Raw genomic sequence first — 6491 nt, 5'->3', positions numbered from 1 at the left:
TATATATGTGTGTGTGTGTGTGTGTGTGTGTGTGTGTGTGTGTGTGTGTGTGTGTATACATATATACATATATATATACATATATATGTGGTAGAGAGTACTTAAGGAGGACACCCTATGTCAACCTCTATGCTCCACCACATTTGTACATACCTGTACACACATCTACCTACATATCCACATGCCTAAACAATGCTATACTAAAGAGTTCCATAACTTCTAACTCCACACAGTTTAGCTTAGCAAATACAACCATTTACATTTCCTGCCACAGCTTTATCCTCTACCCTTCCCATAGCCCTGATTTGTGGTCTGTGGCTTGTGGGACATGAGAGGCAAGCGGGGGGAGGGGTAGTTATCACCACTGACATAATTAACTAGCTCTCATTAGTACTATCAGCAAACCCGTGTTTGCCATGTTGGGCAAATCCTCCCTTTCCTCTCTACTTCTCCAAGCCCTGCACACCCAGCTTGCCGCTTACAAATGTGTACATAATACGGATACGATGCTTATGTGCAAATTGGGGACAGTTTCACAGACTGACAAGCAGCCACAGAGGGCCTTGTGGTACGTGGACTAGCCAGACACATTTGGACGGTAGCTTCATATTAACCTCACTCTTGACTCAAGTGTCCCAGATATGACTTAGTCCTCTGGCTTCAAGCAGTGATCCTCGGACCTCAGAAGGAAAGAGCATCAGAGTCATGACAAAAACTTTATCACGTGCAGCTTGCTAGCTTCCATCCACAGAGCTGCTGATTCAGATGGTTTGAAACTCTGTGTTTCCAAGTTCCCAAGTGGTATTGATACTGCATTGATCTAAGAATCACACAGTGAGTGTCCAAATGCTTCACAGTCTTCACTGTGAACGAGATTCAGGCTTCTCGCACGGACTTCTGTTACGATTACGTGTGCGAAGCTCTAGATCTTAGAATGTATCACAGTCGGTGATGACATACAGCCAGGATAGAGAGCCATCTACATAAGTAAATGTTTCTGTCTGCTTAAAGACAATGGTCCCCACAGAGGCCCTCAAAATCGTGGATTTATGTGCTACTGTAAGGAGTTGTTAGAATTCCCTAAGAGGTTTAATCAAGGAAAAGGGAATGGGTATTAAATATCTCGGGCCTCGAGGGGTGTACGGGTGAAATACACCAAGAGGAAAGGAACTAAGATAACCAAACACCATTTTTACTTAACTGAGTGGGTGCCCCTTTTATGGCAATCCTTTCCATGAGGTATGCTTGAAGCTACAACTCCTGCCATCTTGGGTGTAGGACTGGGCCACTTACAGAAAGAAAGGCCTAACACATAGGTGGCCAATGTCCCCGCTCAATGACTGAGCAAGCAAACTATAGATCTGCACATTAGTAAACCCAAATGAAACGTGGGAAAAATGATGGCATCATTCTCCCTCTTTTTCACAGTCGCTAAACTAAACCATGACCTCTGTGAAAATGCTCGTCACGATCTCTAACGCAAATTCAGAGTTCACAGCCAGAAAGCAGCAACTGCCTTAAAGAATATATTCTGAGCGGCCGAGGGGACGGCTAGTCTTGCCATGCAAGCCTCTCGATCTAAGTTCAATGCCCAGGACCACTCTCCTCTCAGAAAAACAAAACAAGTTCTGTAGTGGACATTTGATATTTGCAATCCTAACCCTAAGGAGGTAGAGACAGGAGGATTAGCTACCCTAGCTTCCACGAATGTGTGTATACATATATACATATGCACACATGCACAATACACAAAGAGAGCGGGGATACTACTATTCTGGGTTCTAAACAAAGATAATTGGATGAGAACAAGGGAGGGGAGCAGAGAAAAATGTATAGCTCAATAAAATTAAAAAATATATAAATGGATGAACCTAAGTCTGTCTTTTTGGAATATAGAATCTAAGAAGATCTAACTGTATAATTGTACCTATATACTATCTATATAAGAACATAACTCAGATCTTACTACATGTTTTTATACAAATCTAAGAAATGCAAGACATATATAAAACTTAAAGTTTCATTAAAACATTTATATGGCACATAGAATATACAAGAAAAATCAGAAAGAACAGAACTCTAGTCCGTCGGTCTGGGGAAGAGTGACTTCTATGTCAGTAGGAATCATTGCTCTTTTTGTTCCTGTCATATGCTCAGCATCTAGAGCAGGTTTGGCACTAAAAGAGACTTAACAAATATTTATTCAATGGATGAATGAACTGAGCCTCACAGAGCAGCCAAGTGCCTTCCAGATCTTTCCAAGGATAGAATGCAGGAAGAGAGGGGTTACAGCAGAGAAACCCTCAGCCTTCCCAGCCTTGAGGCGAGATGGCACACGCTGTGTTTGTGCTGTGTTCCCTGAGATGTCTTACAGACTCTCCCACACAACCTTCAATGGTCTCTCAGAATCCACGCTGGGCACAAAGATCTGACTCTGCTTTTAACCAAAGGCAAACAAAAAAGGGTGAAATATCACATCGGAAATGTCACCAGGCAGTCATTTCCACCCTGCAGTTGTGTTGACGTGTGAAGAAATTCAACGGAACAGAAGACCTCTCTACAGACTGGAACTTGAGATGAGAACTCCCCAGCAGTTCTGTGCCTAGAGATCTCCAAAGGGAATTAACTTACACTTTTTGTGCTTCTGAATTCCCAACCTCAGCCCTACAGGGAAAGGAAATTGATCTGACTTTACCGACACTGTGGATAAATGGAGGCACCACCATCATCACCAGGACCACGAAGCTACAGAGAAGACAACTTGGGGAAGAAACAAAAGTCCAACCAATTACAACCTACTCCCTTCTCTCCCACTACCAGGCCTACAGCAGCACTTCGACTTTCATATACCCATTTTATAGATGGGGAAACTAAACCTCAGAGAGAGTAAGCAATGTGTCCAAAGTCACCTAGCTAGGGTGACAAAGGACCAGAATCTGACAACAAAATGGTGTCATGACCCAAGCTCCTGAAGTATTCAGCCTTAGCAATTTTCAGGTGATATTTGGTGATGCTGATCATCATGGTGGTAGTGGTGGTTCAAGAAATGCTAAATAACAGGAAAAAATCATTTTGGAAAAAATACGTGTTGTATTTTACACTGCCAGACTGGAAAGGACGCGGTGACACGCGGCACGGAGGGCAGGTATTGCGGTTACTCTCCCCTGTCAGCCTGACAGTTCAGAATCACACATTCACAATGTGTTACTCTGTGGGTGGGTGTCTGCAAGAGAGTTTCTAGAAAGGCTTAACCGAAGAAGGGAGATCACCCTTAATGTGGGTGGCACCATCCAGTAGAGTGGGCTTCAAGAAGAGAAAGACCAGGACAGTTGCAGTAAGATAGTGCTTAAAGGGTTGGGGGAGGACACGAGTGGAGAGGGTAGGGAAGAGGGAGTGGATTGGGGGAGGACTAGGAATGAATATGATTGAAATACATTACATGAAATCCTCGAATTATCAAAATATTGTATGATTTTTACAAAGACAGCAGAACTAAGCAGAGCACCTGACTTTGTCAACTCTCTGCTTCCTGATTGCTGACACATGACCCGCTGCCTCAGGCTCCTCCCCCCACAGCTAGAACTAACTGCCCATGCTTTCTCCATGACGATGGACCAGACACTTACACTGTGAGCCAAAGTAAGCCTTCCCAGGTCGCTTTTATTGGTTATCTTGTCAAGGCAATGAGAGAAGTAACTAGTTCAGCCGGCAATCTTCTGCCCTAGCAACCGGCCCCTGGGGATCACCTCCCATTACAGTTCTTCATGAGGCGGCAGACCACAAATTCTCTCCTAACCAATGGCAGCAAACACAGGAAGAAACAGTGGATTCAGCAGGAGCTGCTGGGTGGAAATGTCATCTAACTTGGAACTGTGTCCTTGAGAAGAAAGGACAGGTCATTGATGCGAGCTGGCAATGCTGTTCCTGAGAACATGGGTAGTTGTGGGCAAAAGAGCAGGAGCTGAAGAGGGTGCAGTCAGCAGCATGATCCACTCAGCTCTCGTAGCTTTCGTCACTGGTATAAGCACAATTCCATGTGTTAGCCATAATTACACAATGTTACCACTGTCATCTTGCCCTATTATTTCACCTCCATGACCTTGCTAACTGGATTTCTATCTCTGTACACATTTGTCACTATCTTCCTCTGTCAGAGGTCATTGTCCAGACTCTGCACTATGCCTGAAGGATGGAATCCATACTTTGTGAATATTTGTGGTACGATTTACTGAGGAACATTGACTTCAGTCAGGGTCATCTATAAGGGAGTCACCTGTACATTAAGAAATTAGAACCCTGAACCCTGAGAGTTTATTTAGGATTCAGGTGAAAATCAAGCTGACTTCCCTGGCCCAACATAATAGTGCCTGTCTATAACCCAAGTACCTGAGATATGAGAGCAGAAAGGTCAGCAGTTTGAGGCACGCCTGGTCTACATAGTGAGATCCTGTGTTGTGGATAATACGACCTGGACACATATCACAATGCTACCACAAAATACTGTGCAAGTCACTTACCCTCTGTGAGCATTCGTCTGCTCAGCCAAATTGTGGCAAATATTCCTGAGATCCGGCAAGGATTCCATTAAACAGTGTTCGTGCAAAGCTTTGGAGACATCAACAACTCGTGATTGTTTGCTGCTTCTCCTCTTCTGTCTGAAAACTACTTCTTTACCTACCTCATCATAAATAATCACTCTTTCCTTGGTGTTACCACAGAATATTATAATAATGTATCATTGTTTAAATAATAGCATACCTAATGATCTATAATACCCAGGATGTAAGCTACATTTATTATATACTTGTCCTAATCGTAGTAACACATGCTTAACTTGTGCTAGGCTTTGTCCTACAAGCTATGTTTCTGTTGATTCACTAAATCCTTACCAGATAGACGTGAAGCAACTCATCCCAGCTATGTTGGAAGGGGCAGGCTAGCATCTAAAGTGAGGCCGGATGGGCCATAATGCAATTGGTCATACATGGACCAAGCCAGTTACCAGGGGCTGTGAGTTTTACCGTCACACTCCCCGTGTTTGAACAACCCTTGACACCTCTCCAGCACTATGCTCCAGACTTGTGGTTGTTCGTAAAAGGCCTGAACAACGGAGATGCCATCAGCAAAACACACTAGAACTTCAAGAGCTAGCAAACATAGGGGAGAAGATGCCAACTTTGCAGTGGTCGGGAGCCCAGTATCCAGAGTCCCGACCTCCTGCACAGTTCTATCTCAGTGAAATAGGATAGAGCTGAGCTCGACGGCTGGCTGATTTTTATCCACTAAGGAAAATCAGCCACTAAGTTACCAGAATCAAAGCCCTGGTGGTTCATTATGCAGCGAGGCATTGTACCCGAGCAGTGAGCAGAGCCATGAATAGCAAAAGTAAGCAAAAGTGTGGGAAGGTCAGTGGGCAGAGAGAAGACCCTTGGGGCTCTATCTAAACAGCAGCGTGGGGGAATGACCTATCCTTTCTTCTTGAGGAGACATTTCCAAGTTGAAGTCGTGACATAGTGGACAATCCACCCTCCCCATTCTAGGTGTGCACAGTTATCTATTACCTGAAGGTGAGTGCCATTAAGACACTAGTGTGCAACAGAATGAGCACAGACTTGTTCCCAAGCCACCTATGACTTCTGGTCTTAGGTTTCCTCTTCTCTAAATTAAGCATAGTCATACAATCTGTCTCACAGGTTTGATTGGAGAAAGCAACGCATCGGAAGCTGTGCTGCGTGGTTCAGAAACCCTCTGTTCATAGAATGCTCTAATAACAATATAAAGTGATGATAACACACAGTTTATACGCAGCTCTGGATGCCAGAAATTGTCCTAATTACTTTAAGTATATTTTAACCTCACAGCAATTGTGTGGGATAAAAAAAGATATGCTCATTTATAGATGGAAAATTAAGACACCGTAACCAGCTAAATTGTCCCAAGTCACACAGCGAGCAGACAGCTTAACTGCAATTCAGACCCAAGCAATCTGTGCTCAAGCCTGTTCTCTGAACTGCTGTTTTAGCTCCTGATAAGTTCAATCATGAGCATTACAAAGCATGGTCTGGGCAGCCTGCCTTGCTCTTTGAACGGGGACATCCCTTGGCACAGAGTATGTTTGCTCATCCTTTATGCTGTGTGAAATCTGTCTCCTTAAGAAAGCACTCGAGGCCAGGCAGTGGTGGCACACACCATTAATTCCAGTTCTCAGAAGGCAGAGGCAGGCTGTGAGTTCAAGACCAATATGGTCTACAGAATGAGATCCAGGATAGTCAAGAGAGACCCTGTCTTAAAGAAGAAAAAAAAACAGAAGAAGGAAGGAAGGAAGGAAGGAAGGAAGGAAGGAAGGAAGGAAGGAAGGAAGGAAGGAAGGAAGGGGAAGGGAAGGAGGAAGGGAGGGAGGGAGGGAGGGAGGGAGGGAGGGAGGGAGGGAGGGGGGGAGGGAGAGAGAGAGAGAGAGAGAGAGAGAGAGAGAGAGAGAGAGAGAGAGAGAG

Source organism: Alexandromys fortis, unplaced genomic scaffold (genome assembly GCF_014885135.2).
Source record: "Alexandromys fortis isolate MF-2015 unplaced genomic scaffold, M_Fortis_MF-2015_v1.1 scaffold_89, whole genome shotgun sequence".
Taxonomy (NCBI): domain Eukaryota; kingdom Metazoa; phylum Chordata; class Mammalia; order Rodentia; family Cricetidae; genus Alexandromys; species Alexandromys fortis.
This window is presented reverse-complemented; position numbering follows the sequence as displayed.